The sequence below is a fragment of the Humulus lupulus genome, chromosome 1, assembly GCF_963169125.1.
Source record: "Humulus lupulus chromosome 1, drHumLupu1.1, whole genome shotgun sequence".
Lineage (NCBI taxonomy): Eukaryota > Viridiplantae > Streptophyta > Magnoliopsida > Rosales > Cannabaceae > Humulus > Humulus lupulus.
In genome coordinates this window covers 311,315,841-311,332,918 of record NC_084793.1, presented here as the reverse complement: position 1 = coordinate 311,332,918, position 17,078 = coordinate 311,315,841, and positions in this window count along the sequence as shown.

Here is a 17,078-nt window from a genome sequence, read left to right as displayed (position 1 = left end):
ATAGATTCATTTACCCACGAGATCTCTTGGGGGAAAATATCGAACGATTTGAAGACGAGGGTAATACATTTCAGAGAAATTAGTGAAATCTCCAATTCACCAAAGGGGTACCCCTTTCAGAAATCTTCGATTTCTCTAATATGGATTCGAGCAATGTTTTGATAGTGAATACTAAAGAATATGCGAGGGTCATGGGCACTAAAGTTGTAGGCCTATGTCTTAGGGTTCTATGTATAAAAATTCGTACAAATCCTAGGTGTGTAGAGGGTGATACAGTCAAAATACTGAGAGACGTACGAATATAAGGAAAAAAGTTGCGAAAATTGCCATAAAAAAGGGGAATTTTTTTTGAAATGTTGACTTAAGGCTCCGTTTCGACTCCAATAGATTCATTTACCCACGAGATCTCTTGGGGAAAAATATCGAACGATTTGAAGACGAGGGTAATACATTTCGGAGAAATTAGTGAAATCTCCAATTCACCAATAGGGTACCCCTTTCAGAAATCTTCGATTTCTCTAATATGGATTCGAGCAATGTTTTGATAGTGAATACTAAAGAATATGCGAGGGTCATGGGCACTAAAGTTGTAGGCCTATGTCTTAGGGTTCTATGTATAAAAATTCGTGTAAATCCGAGTTGTGTAGAGGGTGATACAGTCAAAATACTGAGAGATGTACGAATATAAGGAAAAAACTTGCGAAAATTTCCATAAAAAAGGGGAATTTTTTTTGAAATGTTGACTTAAGGCTCCGTTTCGACTCCAATAGATTCATTTACCCACGAGATATCTTGGGGGAAAATATCGAACGATTTGAAGACGAGGGTAATACATTTCGGAGAAATTAGTGAAATCTCCAATTCACCAAAGGGGTACCCCTTTCAGAAATCTTCGATTTCTCTAATATGGATTCGAGCAATGTTTTGATAGTGAATACTAAAGAATATGCGAGGGTCATGGGCACAAAAGTTGTAGGCCTATGTCTTAGGGTTCTATGTATAACATTTCGTGCAAATCCGAGTTGTGTATAGGTTGATAAAGTCAAAATACTTAGAGATGTACGAATATAAGGAAAAAAGTTGCGAAAATTTCCATAAAAAAGGGGAATTTTTTTTGAAATGTTGACTTAAGGCTCCGTTTCGACTCCAATAGATTCATTTACCCACGAGATCTCTTGGGGGAAAATATCGAACGATTTGAAGACGAGGGTAATACATTTCGGAGAAATTAGTGAAATCTCCAATTCACCAAAGGGGTACCCCTTTCAGAAATCTTCGATTTCTCTAATATGGATTCGAGCAATGTTTTGATAGTGAATACTAAATAATATGCGAGGGTCATGGGCACAAAAGTTGTAGGCCTATGTCTTAGGGTTCTATGTATAACATTTCGTGCAAATCCAAGTTGTGTATAGGTTGATAAAGTCAAAATACTTAGAGACGTACGAATATAAGGAAAAAACTTGCGAAAATTGCCATAAAAAAGGGGAATTTTTTTTGAAATGTTGACTTAAGGCTCCGTTTCGACTCCAATAGATTCATTTACCCACGAGATCTCTTGGGGGAAAATATCGAACGATTTGAAGATGAGGGTAATACATTTCAGAGAAATTAGTGAAATCTCCAATTCACCAAAGGGGTACCCCTTTCAGAAATCTTCGATTTCTCTAATATGGATTCGAGCAATGTTTTGATAGTGAATACTAAAGAATATGCGAGGGTCATGGGCACAAAAGTTGTAGACCTATGTCTTAGGGTTCTATGTATAAAAATTCGTGCAAATATGAGGTGTGTAGAGGGTGATAGAGTCAAAATACTGAGAGATGTACGAATATAAGGAAAAAACTTGCGAAAATTGCCATAAAAAAGGGGATTTTTTTTTGAAATGTTGACTTAATGCTCCGTTTCGACTCCAATAGATTCATTTACCCACCAGATCTCTTGGGGGAAAATATCGAACGATTTGAAGACGAGGGTAATACATTTCGGAGAAATTAGTGAAATCTCCAATTCACCAAAGGGGTACCCCTTTCAGAAATCTTCGATTTCTCTAATATGGATTCGAGCATTGTTTTGATAGTGAATACTAAAGAATATGCGAGGGTCATGGGCACAAAAGTTGTAGGCCTATGTCTTAGGGTTCTATGTATAACATTTCGTGCAAATCCGAGTTGTGTATAGGTTGATAAAGTCAAAATACTTAGAGATGTACGAATATAAGGAAAAAAGTTGCGAAAATTGCCATAAAAAAGGGGAATTTTTTTTGAAATGTTGACTTAAGGCTCCTTTTCGACTCCAATAGATTCATTTACCCACGAGATCTCTTGGGGGAAAATATCGAACGATTTGAAGATGAGGGTAATACATTTCGGAGAAATTAGTGAAATCTCCAATTCACCAAAGGGGTACCCCTTTCAGAAATCTTCGATTTCTCTAATATGGATTCGAGCAATGTTTTGATAGTGAATACTAAAGAATATGCGAGGGTCATGGGCACAAAAGTTGTAGACCTATGTCTTAGGGTTCTATGTATAAAAATTCGTGCAAATATGAGGTGTGTAGAGGGTGATAGAGTCAAAATACTGAGAGATGTACGAATATAAGGAAAAAACTTGCGAAAATTGCCATAAAAAAGGGGATTTTTTTTTGAAATGTTGACTTAATGCTCCGTTTCGACTCCAATAGATTCATTTACCCACCAGATCTCTTGGGGGAAAATATCGAACGATTTGAAGACGAGGGTAATACATTTCGGAGAAATTAGTGAAATCTCCAATTCACCAAAGGGGTACCCCTTTCAGAAATCTTCGATTTCTCTAATATGGATTCGAGCATTGTTTTGATAGTGAATACTAAAGAATATGCGAGGGTCATGGGCACAAAAGTTGTAGGCCTATGTCTTAGGGTTCTATGTATAACATTTCGTGCAAATCCGAGTTGTGTATAGGTTGATAAAGTCAAAATACTTAGAGATGTACGAATATAAGGAAAAAAGTTGCGAAAATTGCCATAAAAAAGGGGAATTTTTTTTGAAATGTTGACTTAAGGCTCCTTTTCGACTCCAATAGATTCATTTACCCACGAGATCTCTTGGGGGAAAATATCGAACGATTTGAAGATGAGGGTAATACATTTCGGAGAAATTAGTGAAATCTCCAATTCACCAAAGGGGTACCCCTTTCAGAAATCTTCGATTTCTCTAATATGGATTCGAGCAATGTTTTGATAGTGAATACTAAAGAATATGCGAGGGTCATGGGCACAAAAGTTGTAGACCTATGTCTTAGGGTTCTATGTATAAAAATTCGTGCAAATATGAGGTGTGTAGAGGGTGATAGAGTCAAAATACTGAGAGATGTACGAATATAAGGAAAAAACTTGCGAAAATTGCCATAAAAAAGGGGAATTTTTTTTGAAATGTTGACTTAAGGCTCCGTTTCGACTCCAATAGATTCATTTACCCACGAGATCTCTTGGGGAAAAATATCGAACGATTTGAAGACGAGGGTAATACATTTCGGAGAAATTAGTGAAATCTCCAATTCACCAATAGGGTACCCCTTTCAGAAATCTTCGATTTCTCTAATATGGATTCGAGCAATGTTTTGATAGTGAATACTAAAGAATATGCGAGGGCCATGGGCACAAAATTTGTACGCCTATGTCTTAGGGTTCTATGTATAACATTTCGTGCAATTCCGAGTTGTGTATAGGTTGATAAAGTCAAAATACTTAGAGATGTACGAATAAACGGAAAAAACTTGCGAAAATTGCCAAAAAAAAGGGGAATTTTTTTTGAAATGTTGACTTAAGGCTCCGTTTCGACTCCAATAGATTCATTTCCCACGAGATCTCTTGGGGAAAAATATCGAACGATTTGAAGACGAGGGTAATACATTTCGGAGAAATTAGTGAAATCTCCAATTCACCAAAGGGGTACCCCTTTCAGAAATCTTCGATTTCTCTAATATGGATTCGAGCAATGTTTTGATAGTGAATACTAAAGAATATGCGAGGGTCATGGGCACAAAAGTTGTAGGCCTATGTCTTAGGGTTCTATGTATAACATTTCGTGCAAATCCGAGTTGTGTAGAGGGTGATACAGTCAAAATACTGAGAGATGTACGAATATAAGGAAAAAAGTTGCGAAAATTTCCATAAAAAAGGGGAATTTTTTTTGAAATGTTGAGTTAAGGCTCCGTTTCGACTCCAATAGATTCATTTACCCACGAGATATCTTGGGGGAAAATATCGAACGATTTGAAGACGAGGGTAATACATTTCGGAGAAATTAGTGAAATCTCCAATTCACCAAAGGGGTACCCCTTTCAGAAATCTTCGATTTCTCTAATATGGATTCGAGCAATGTTTTGATAGTGAATACTAAAGAATATGCGAGGGTCATGGGCACAAAAGTTGTAGGCCTATGTCTTAGGGTTCTATGTATAACATTTCGTGCAAATCCGAGTTGTGTAGAGGGTGATACAGTCAAAATACTGAGAGATGTACGAATATAAGGAAAAAAGTTGCGAAAATTTCCATAAAAAAGGGGAATTTTTTTTGAAATGTTGAGTTAAGGCTCCGTTTCGACTCCAATAGATTCATTTACCCACGAGATATCTTGGGGGAAAATATCGAACGATTTGAAGACGAGGGTAATACATTTCGGAGAAATTAGTGAAATCTCCAATTCACCAAAGGGGTACCCCTTTCAGAAATCTTCGATTTCTCTAATATGGATTCGAGCAATGTTTTGATAGTGAATACTAAAGAATATGCGAGGGTCATGGGCACTAAAGTTGTAGGCCTATGTCTTAGGGTTCTATGTATAACATTTCGTGCAAATCCGAGTTGTGTATAGGTTGATAAAGTCAAAATACTTAGAGATGTACGAATATAAGGAAAAAACTTGCGAAAATTGCCATAAAAAAGGGGAATTTTTTTTGAAATGTTGACTTAAGGCTCCGTTTCGACTCCAATAGATTCATTTACCCACGAGATCTCTTGGGGGAAAATATCGAACGATTTGAAGATGAGGGTAATACATTTCAGAGAAATTAGTGAAATCTCCAATTCACCAAAGGGGTACCCCTTTCAGAAATCTTCGATTTCTCTAATATGGATTCGAGCAATGTTTTGATAGTGAATACTAAATAATATGCGAGGGTCATGGGCACAAAAGTTGTAGGCCTATGTCTTAGGGTTCTATGTATAACATTTCGTGCAAATCCAAGTTGTGTATAGGTTGATAAAGTCAAAATACTTAGAGACGTACGAATATAAAATAAAAAGTTGCGAAAATTGCCATAAAAAAGGGGAATTTTTTTTGAAATGTTGACTTAAGGCTCCGTTTCGACTCCAATAGATTCATTTACCCACGAGATCTCTTGGGGGAAAATATCGAACGATTTGAAGATGAGGGTAATACATTTCAGAGAAATTAGTGAAATCTCCAATTCACCAAAGGGGTACCCCTTTCAGAAATCTTCGATTTCTCTAATATGGATTCGAGCAATGTTTTGATAGTGAATACTAAAGAATATGCGAGGGTCATGGGCACAAAAGTTGTAGACCTATGTCTTAGGGTTCTATGTATAAAAATTCGTGCAAATATGAGGTGTGTAGAGGGTGATAGAGTCAAAATACTGAGAGATGTACGAATATAAGGAAAAAACTTGCGAAAATTGCCATAAAAAAGGGGATTTTTTTTTGAAATGTTGACTTAATGCTCCGTTTCGACTCCAATAGATTCATTTACCCACCAGATCTCTTGGGGGAAAATATCGAACGATTTGAAGACGAGGGTAATACATTTCGGAGAAATTAGTGAAATCTCCAATTCACCAAAGGGGTACCCCTTTCAGAAATCTTCGATTTCTCTAATATGGATTCGAGCATTGTTTTGATAGTGAATACTAAAGAATATGCGAGGGTCATGGGCACAAAAGTTGTAGGCCTATGTCTTAGGGTTCTATGTATAACATTTCGTGCAAATCCGAGTTGTGTATAGGTTGATAAAGTCAAAATACTTAGAGATGTACGAATATAAGGAAAAAAGTTGCGAAAATTGCCATAAAAAAGGGGAATTTTTTTTGAAATGTTGACTTAAGGCTCCTTTTCGACTCCAATAGATTCATTTACCCACGAGATCTCTTGGGGGAAAATATCGAACGATTTGAAGATGAGGGTAATACATTTCGGAGAAATTAGTGAAATCTCCAATTCACCAAAGGGGTACCCCTTTCAGAAATCTTCGATTTCTCTAATATGGATTCGAGCAATGTTTTGATAGTGAATACTAAAGAATATGCGAGGGTCATGGGCACAAAAGTTGTAGACCTATGTCTTAGGGTTCTATGTATAAAAATTCGTGCAAATATGAGGTGTGTAGAGGGTGATAGAGTCAAAATACTGAGAGATGTACGAATATAAGGAAAAAACTTGCGAAAATTGCCATAAAAAAGGGGATTTTTTTTTGAAATGTTGACTTAATGCTCCGTTTCGACTCCAATAGATTCATTTACCCACGAGATCTCTTGGGGGAAAATATCGAACGATTTGAAGACGAGGGTAATACATTTCGGAGAAATTAGTGAAATCTCCAATTCACCAAAGGGGTACCCCTTTCAGAAATCTTCGATTTCTCTAATATGGATTCGAGCATTGTTTTGATAGTGAATACTAAAGAATATGCGAGGGTCATGGGCACAAAAGTTGTAGGCCTATGTCTTAGGGTTCTATGTATAACATTTCGTGCAAATCCGAGTTGTGTATAGGTTGATAAAGTCAAAATACTTAGAGATGTACGAATATAAGGAAAAAAGTTGCGAAAATTGCCATAAAAAAGGGGAATTTTTTTTGAAATGTTGACTTAAGGCTCCGTTTCGACTCCAATAGATTCATTTACCCACGAGATCTCTTGGGGGAAAATATCGAACGATTTGAAGACGAGGGTAATACATTTCAGAGAAATTAGTGAAATCTCCAATTCACCAAAGGGGTACCCCTTTCAGAAATCTTCGATTTCTCTAATATGGATTCGAGCAATGTTTTGATAGTGAATACTAAAGAATATGCGAGGGTCATGGGCACAAAAGTTGTAGACCTATGTCTTAGGGTTCTATGTATAAAAATTCGTGCAAATATGAGGTGTGTAGAGGGTGATAGAGTCAAAATACTGAGAGATGTACGAATATAAGGAAAAAACTTGCGAAAATTCCCATAAAAAAGGGGATTTTTTTTTGAAATGTTGACTTAAGGCTCCGTTTCGACTCCAATAGATTCATTTACCCACGAGATCTCTTGGGGGAAAATATCGAACGATTTGAAGACGAGGGTAATACATTTCAGAGAAATTAGTGAAATCTCCAATTCACCAAAGGGGTACCCCTTTCAGAAATCTTCGATTTCTCTAATATGGATTCGAGCAATGTTTTGATAGTGAATACTAAAGAATATGCGAGGGTCATGGGCACAAAAGTTGTAGACCTATGTCTTAGGGTTCTATGTATAAAAATTCGTGCAAATATGAGGTGTGTAGAGGGTGATAGAGTCAAAATACTGAGAGATGTACGAATATAAGGAAAAAACTTGCGAAAATTGCCATAAAAAAGGGGATTTTTTTTTGAAATGTTGACTTAATGCTCCGTTTCGACTCCAATAGATTCATTTACCCACGAGATCTCTTGGGGGAAAATATCGAACGATTTGAAGACGAGGGTAATACATTTCGGAGAAATTAGTGAAATCTCCAATTCACCAAAGGGGTACCCCTTTCAGAAATCTTCGATTTCTCTAATATGGATTCGAGCAATGTTTTGATAGTGAATACTAAAGAATATGCGAGGGTCATGGGCACAAAAGTTGTAGACCTATGTCTTAGGGTTCTATGTATAAAAATTCGTGCAAATATGAGGTGTGTAGAGGGTGATAGAGTCAAAATACTGAGAGATGTACGAATATAAGGAAAAAAGTTGCGAAAATTGCCATAAAAAAGGGGAATTTTTTTTGAAATGTTGACTTAAGGCTCCTTTTCGACTCCAATAGATTCATTTACCCACGAGATCTCTTGGGGGAAAATATCGAACGATTTGAAGATGAGGGTAATACATTTCGGAGAAATTAGTGAAATCTCCAATTCACCAAAGGGGTACCCCTTTCAGAAATCTTCGATTTCTCTAATATGGATTCGAGCAATGTTTTGATAGTGAATACTAAAGAATATGCGAGGGTCATGGGCACAAAAGTTGTAGACCTATGTCTTAGGGTTCTATGTATAAAAATTCGTGCAAATATGAGGTGTGTAGAGGGTGATAGAGTCAAAATACTGAGAGATGTACGAATATAAGGAAAAAACTTGCGAAAATTGCCATAAAAAAGGGGATTTTTTTTTGAAATGTTGACTTAATGCTCCGTTTCGACTCCAATAGATTCATTTACCCACGAGATCTCTTGGGGGAAAATATCGAACGATTTGAAGACGAGGGTAATACATTTCGGAGAAATTAGTGAAATCTCCAATTCACCAAAGGGGTACCCCTTTCAGAAATCTTCGATTTCTCTAATATGGATTCGAGCATTGTTTTGATAGTGAATACTAAATAATATGCGAGGGTCATGGGCACAAAAGTTGTAGGCCTATGTCTTAGGGTTCTATGTATAACATTTCGTGCAAATCCAAGTTGTGTATAGGTTGATAAAGTCAAAATACTTAGAGACGTACGAATATAAAATAAAAAGTTGCGAAAATTGCCATAAAAAAGGGGAATTTTTTTTGAAATGTTGACTTAAGGCTCCGTTTCGACTCCAATAGATTCATTTACCCACGAGATCTCTTGGGGGAAAATATCGAACGATTTGAAGATGAGGGTAATACATTTCAGAGAAATTAGTGAAATCTCCAATTCACCAAAGGGGTACCCCTTTCAGAAATCTTCGATTTCTCTAATATGGATTCGAGCAATGTTTTGATAGTGAATACTAAAGAATATGCGAGGGTCATGGGCACAAAAGTTGTAGACCTATGTCTTAGGGTTCTATGTATAAAAATTCGTGCAAATATGAGGTGTGTAGAGGGTGATAGAGTCAAAATACTGAGAGATGTACGAATATAAGGAAAAAACTTGCGAAAATTGCCATAAAAAAGGGGATTTTTTTTTGAAATGTTGACTTAATGCTCCGTTTCGACTCCAATAGATTCATTTACCCACCAGATCTCTTGGGGGAAAATATCGAACGATTTGAAGACGAGGGTAATACATTTCGGAGAAATTAGTGAAATCTCCAATTCACCAAAGGGGTACCCCTTTCAGAAATCTTCGATTTCTCTAATATGGATTCGAGCATTGTTTTGATAGTGAATACTAAAGAATATGCGAGGGTCATGGGCACAAAAGTTGTAGGCCTATGTCTTAGGGTTCTATGTATAACATTTCGTGCAAATCCGAGTTGTGTATAGGTTGATAAAGTCAAAATACTTAGAGATGTACGAATATAAGGAAAAAAGTTGCGAAAATTGCCATAAAAAAGGGGAATTTTTTTTGAAATGTTGACTTAAGGCTCCTTTTCGACTCCAATAGATTCATTTACCCACGAGATCTCTTGGGGGAAAATATCGAACGATTTGAAGATGAGGGTAATACATTTCGGAGAAATTAGTGAAATCTCCAATTCACCAAAGGGGTACCCCTTTCAGAAATCTTCGATTTCTCTAATATGGATTCGAGCAATGTTTTGATAGTGAATACTAAAGAATATGCGAGGGTCATGGGCACAAAAGTTGTAGACCTATGTCTTAGGGTTCTATGTATAAAAATTCGTGCAAATATGAGGTGTGTAGAGGGTGATAGAGTCAAAATACTGAGAGATGTACGAATATAAGGAAAAAACTTGCGAAAATTGCCATAAAAAAGGGGATTTTTTTTTGAAATGTTGACTTAATGCTCCGTTTCGACTCCAATAGATTCATTTACCCACGAGATCTCTTGGGGGAAAATATCGAACGATTTGAAGACGAGGGTAATACATTTCGGAGAAATTAGTGAAATCTCCAATTCACCAAAGGGGTACCCCTTTCAGAAATCTTCGATTTCTCTAATATGGATTCGAGCATTGTTTTGATAGTGAATACTAAATAATATGCGAGGGTCATGGGCACAAAAGTTGTAGGCCTATGTCTTAGGGTTCTATGTATAACATTTCGTGCAAATCCGAGTTGTGTATAGGTTGATAAAGTCAAAATACTTAGAGACGTACGAATATAAAATAAAAAGTTGCGAAAATTGCCATAAAAAAGGGGAATTTTTTTTGAAATGTTGACTTAAGGCTCCGTTTCGACTCCAATAGATTCATTTACCCACGAGATCTCTTGGGGGAAAATATCGAACGATTTGAAGATGAGGGTAATACATTTCAGAGAAATTAGTGAAATCTCCAATTCACCAAAGGGGTACCCCTTTCAGAAATCTTCGATTTCTCTAATATGGATTCGAGCAATGTTTTGATAGTGAATACTAAATAATATGCGAGGGTCATGGGCACAAAAGTTGTAGACCTATGTCTTAGGGTTCTATGTATAAAAATTCGTGCAAATATGAGGTGTGTAGAGGGTGATAGAGTCAAAATACTGAGAGATGTACGAATATAAGGAAAAAACTTGCGAAAATTGCCATAAAAAAGGGGATTTTTTTTTGAAATGTTGACTTAATGCTCCGTTTCGACTCCAATAGATTCATTTACCCACGAGATCTCTTGGGGGAAAATATCGAACGATTTGAAGACGAGGGTAATACATTTCGGAGAAATTAGTGAAATCTCCAATTCACCAAAGGGGTACCCCTTTCAGAAATCTTCGATTTCTCTAATATGGATTCGAGCATTGTTTTGATAGTGAATACTAAAGAATATGCGAGGGTCATGGGCACAAAAGTTGTAGGCCTATGTCTTAGGGTTCTATGTATAACATTTCGTGCAAATCCGAGTTGTGTATAGGTTGATAAAGTCAAAATACTTAGAGATGTACGAATATAAGGAAAAAAGTTGCGAAAATTGCCATAAAAAAGGGGAATTTTTTTTGAAATGTTGACTTAAGGCTCCTTTTCGACTCCAATAGATTCATTTACCCACGAGATCTCTTGGGGGAAAATATCGAACGATTTGAAGATGAGGGTAATACATTTCGGAGAAATTAGTGAAATCTCCAATTCACCAAAGGGGTACCCCTTTCAGAAATCTTCGATTTCTCTAATATGGATTCGAGCAATGTTTTGATAGTGAATACTAAAGAATATGCGAGGGTCATGGGCACAAAAGTTGTAGACCTATGTCTTAGGGTTCTATGTATAAAAATTCGTGCAAATATGAGGTGTGTAGAGGGTGATAGAGTCAAAATACTGAGAGATGTACGAATATAAGGAAAAAACTTGCGAAAATTCCCATAAAAAAGGGGATTTTTTTTTGAAATGTTGACTTAAGGCTCCGTTTCGACTCCAATAGATTCATTTACCCACGAGATCTCTTGGGGGAAAATATCGAACGATTTGAAGACGAGGGTAATACATTTCAGAGAAATTAGTGAAATCTCCAATTCACCAAAGGGGTACCCCTTTCAGAAATCTTCGATTTCTCTAATATGGATTCGAGCAATGTTTTGATAGTGAATACTAAAGAATATGCGAGGGTCATGGGCACAAAAGTTGTAGACCTATGTCTTAGGGTTCTATGTATAAAAATTCGTGCAAATATGAGGTGTGTAGAGGGTGATAGAGTCAAAATACTGAGAGATGTACGAATATAAGGAAAAAACTTGCGAAAATTGCCATAAAAAAGGGGATTTTTTTTTGAAATGTTGACTTAATGCTCCGTTTCGACTCCAATAGATTCATTTACCCACGAGATCTCTTGGGGGAAAATATCGAACGATTTGAAGACGAGGGTAATACATTTCGGAGAAATTAGTGAAATCTCCAATTCACCAAAGGGGTACCCCTTTCAGAAATCTTCGATTTCTCTAATATGGATTCGAGCAATGTTTTGATAGTGAATACTAAAGAATATGCGAGGGTCATGGGCACAAAAGTTGTAGGCCTATGTCTTAGGGTTCTATGTATAACATTTCGTGCAAATCCGAGTTGTGTATAGGTTGATAAAGTCAAAATACTTAGAGATGTACGAATATAAGGAAAAAAGTTGCGAAAATTGCCATAAAAAAGGGGAATTTTTTTTGAAATGTTGACTTAAGGCTCCTTTTCGACTCCAATAGATTCATTTACCCACGAGATCTCTTGGGGGAAAATATCGAACGATTTGAAGATGAGGGTAATACATTTCGGAGAAATTAGTGAAATCTCCAATTCACCAAAGGGGTACCCCTTTCAGAAATCTTCGATTTCTCTAATATGGATTCGAGCAATGTTTTGATAGTGAATACTAAAGAATATGCGAGGGTCATGGGCACAAAAGTTGTAGACCTATGTCTTAGGGTTCTATGTATAAAAATTCGTGCAAATATGAGGTGTGTAGAGGGTGATAGAGTCAAAATACTGAGAGATGTACGAATATAAGGAAAAAACTTGCGAAAATTGCCATAAAAAAGGGGATTTTTTTTTGAAATGTTGACTTAATGCTCCGTTTCGACTCCAATAGATTCATTTACCCACGAGATCTCTTGGGGGAAAATATCGAACGATTTGAAGACGAGGGTAATACATTTCGGAGAAATTAGTGAAATCTCCAATTCACCAAAGGGGTACCCCTTTCAGAAATCTTCGATTTCTCTAATATGGATTCGAGCATTGTTTTGATAGTGAATACTAAAGAATATGCGAGGGTCATGGGCACAAAAGTTGTAGACCTATGTCTTAGGGTTCTATGTATAAAAATTCGTGCAAATATGAGGTGTGTAGAGGGTGATAGAGTCAAAATACTGAGAGATGTACGAATATAAGGAAAAAACTTGCGAAAATTGCCATAAAAAAGGGGATTTTTTTTTGAAATGTTGACTTAATGCTCCGTTTCGACTCCAATAGATTCATTTACCCACCAGATCTCTTGGGGGAAAATATCGAACGATTTGAAGACGAGGGTAATACATTTCGGAGAAATTAGTGAAATCTCCAATTCACCAAAGGGGTACCCCTTTCAGAAATCTTCGATTTCTCTAATATGGATTCGAGCATTGTTTTGATAGTGAATACTAAAGAATATGCGAGGGTCATGGGCACAAAAGTTGTAGGCCTATGTCTTAGGGTTCTATGTATAACATTTCGTGCAAATCCGAGTTGTGTATAGGTTGATAAAGTCAAAATACTTAGAGATGTACGAATATAAGGAAAAAAGTTGCGAAAATTGCCATAAAAAAGGGGAATTTTTTTTGAAATGTTGACTTAAGGCTCCGTTTCGACTCCAATAGATTCATTTACCCACGAGATCTCTTGGGGGAAAATATCGAACGATTTGAAGACGAGGGTAATACATTTCAGAGAAATTAGTGAAATCTCCAATTCACCAAAGGGGTACCCCTTTCAGAAATCTTCGATTTCTCTAATATGGATTCGAGCAATGTTTTGATAGTGAATACTAAAGAATATGCGAGGGTCATGGGCACAAAAGTTGTAGACCTATGTCTTAGGGTTCTATGTATAAAAATTCGTGCAAATATGAGGTGTGTAGAGGGTGATAGAGTCAAAATACTGAGAGATGTACGAATATAAGGAAAAAACTTGCGAAAATTCCCATAAAAAAGGGGATTTTTTTTTGAAATGTTGACTTAAGGCTCCGTTTCGACTCCAATAGATTCATTTACCCACGAGATCTCTTGGGGGAAAATATCGAACGATTTGAAGACGAGGGTAATACATTTCAGAGAAATTAGTGAAATCTCCAATTCACCAAAGGGGTACCCCTTTCAGAAATCTTCGATTTCTCTAATATGGATTCGAGCAATGTTTTGATAGTGAATACTAAAGAATATGCGAGGGTCATGGGCACAAAAGTTGTAGACCTATGTCTTAGGGTTCTATGTATAAAAATTCGTGCAAATATGAGGTGTGTAGAGGGTGATAGAGTCAAAATACTGAGAGATGTACGAATATAAGGAAAAAACTTGCGAAAATTGCCATAAAAAAGGGGATTTTTTTTTGAAATGTTGACTTAATGCTCCGTTTCGACTCCAATAGATTCATTTACCCACGAGATCTCTTGGGGGAAAATATCGAACGATTTGAAGACGAGGGTAATACATTTCGGAGAAATTAGTGAAATCTCCAATTCACCAAAGGGGTACCCCTTTCAGAAATCTTCGATTTCTCTAATATGGATTCGAGCATTGTTTTGATAGTGAATACTAAAGAATATGCGAGGGTCATGGGCACAAAAGTTGTAGACCTATGTCTTAGGGTTCTATGTATAAAAATTCGTGCAAATATGAGGTGTGTAGAGGGTGATAGAGTCAAAATACTGAGAGATGTACGAATATAAGGAAAAAACTTGCGAAAATTGCCATAAAAAAGGGGATTTTTTTTTGAAATGTTGACTTAATGCTCCGTTTCGACTCCAATAGATTCATTTACCCACGAGATCTCTTGGGGGAAAATATCGAACGATTTGAAGATGAGGGTAATACATTTCGGAGAAATTAGTGAAATCTCCAATTCACCAAAGGGGTACCCCTTTCAGAAATCTTCGATTTCTCTAATATGGATTCGAGCAATGTTTTGATAGTGAATACTAAAGAATATGCGAGGGTCATGGGCACAAAAGTTGTAGACCTATGTCTTAGGGTTCTATGTATAAAAATTCGTGCAAATATGAGGTGTGTAGAGGGTGATAGAGTCAAAATACTGAGAGATGTACGAATATAAGGAAAAAACTTGCGAAAATTGCCATAAAAAAGGGGATTTTTTTTTGAAATGTTGACTTAATGCTCCGTTTCGACTCCAATAGATTCATTTACCCACCAGATCTCTTGGGGGAAAATATCGAACGATTTGAAGACGAGGGTAATACATTTCGGAGAAATTAGTGAAATCTCCAATTCACCAAAGGGGTACCCCTTTCAGAAATCTTCGATTTCTCTAATATGGATTCGAGCATTGTTTTGATAGTGAATACTAAAGAATATGCGAGGGTCATGGGCACAAAAGTTGTAGGCCTATGTCTTAGGGTTCTATGTATAACATTTCGTGCAAATCCGAGTTGTGTATAGGTTGATAAAGTCAAAATACTTAGAGATGTACGAATATAAGGAAAAAAGTTGCGAAAATTGCCATAAAAAAGGGGAATTTTTTTTGAAATGTTGACTTAAGGCTCCTTTTCGACTCCAATAGATTCATTTACCCACGAGATCTCTTGGGGGAAAATATCGAACGATTTGAAGATGAGGGTAATACATTTCGGAGAAATTAGTGAAATCTCCAATTCACCAAAGGGGTACCCCTTTCAGAAATCTTCGATTTCTCTAATATGGATTCGAGCAATGTTTTGATAGTGAATACTAAAGAATATGCGAGGGTCATGGGCACAAAAGTTGTAGACCTATGTCTTAGGGTTCTATGTATAAAAATTCGTGCAAATATGAGGTGTGTAGAGGGTGATAGAGTCAAAATACTGAGAGATGTACGAATATAAGGAAAAAACTTGCGAAAATTGCCATAAAAAAGGGGATTTTTTTTTGAAATGTTGACTTAATGCTCCGTTTCGACTCCAATAGATTCATTTACCCACCAGATCTCTTGGGGGAAAATATCGAACGATTTGAAGACGAGGGTAATACATTTCGGAGAAATTAGTGAAATCTCCAATTCACCAAAGGGGTACCCCTTTCAGAAATCTTCGATTTCTCTAATATGGATTCGAGCATTGTTTTGATAGTGAATACTAAAGAATATGCGAGGGTCATGGGCACAAAAGTTGTAGGCCTATGTCTTAGGGTTCTATGTATAACATTTCGTGCAAATCCGAGTTGTGTATAGGTTGATAAAGTCAAAATACTTAGAGATGTACGAATATAAGGAAAAAAGTTGCGAAAATTGCCATAAAAAAGGGGAATTTTTTTTGAAATGTTGACTTAAGGCTCCTTTTCGACTCCAATAGATTCATTTACCCACGAGATCTCTTGGGGGAAAATATCGAACGATTTGAAGACGAGGGTAATACATTTCAGAGAAATTAGTGAAATCTCCAATTCACCAAAGGGGTACACCTTTCAGAAATCTTCGATTTCTCTAATATGGATTCGAGCAATGTTTTGATAGTGAATACTAAAGAATATGCGAGGGTCATGGGCACAAAAGTTGTAGACCTATGTCTTAGGGTTCTATGTATAAAAATTCGTGCAAATATGAGGTGTGTATAGGGTGATAGAGTCAAAATACTGAGAGATGTACGAATATAAGGAAAAAACTTGCGAAAATTCCCATAAAAAAGGGGATTTTTTTTTGAAATGTTGACTTAAGGCTCCGTTTCGACTCCAATAGATTCATTTACCCACGAGATCTCTTGGGGGAAAATATCGAACGATTTGAAGACGAGGGTAATACATTTCAGAGAAATTAGTGAAATCTCCAATTCACCAAAGGGGTACCCCTTTCAGAAATCTTCGATTTCTCTAATATGGATTCGAGCAATGTTTTGATAGTGAATACTAAAGAATATGCGAGGGTCATGGGCACAAAAGTTGTAGACCTATGTCTTAGGGTTCTATGTATAAAAATTCGTGCAAATATGAGGTGTGTAGAGGGTGATAGAGTCAAAATACTGAGAGATGTACGAATATAAGGAAAAAACTTGCGAAAATTCCCATAAAAAAGGGGATTTTTTTTTGAAATGTTGACTTAAGGCTCCGTTTCGACTCCAATAGATTCATTTACCCACGAGATCTCTTGGGGGAAAATATCGAACGATTTGAAGACGAGGGTAATACATTTCAGAGAAATTAGTGAAATCTCCAATTCACCAAAGGGGTACCCCTTTCAGAAATCTTCGATTTCTCTAATATGGATTCGAGCAATGTTTTGATAGTGAATACTAAAGAATATGCGAGGGTCATGGGCACAAAAGTTGTAGACCTATGTCTTAGGGTT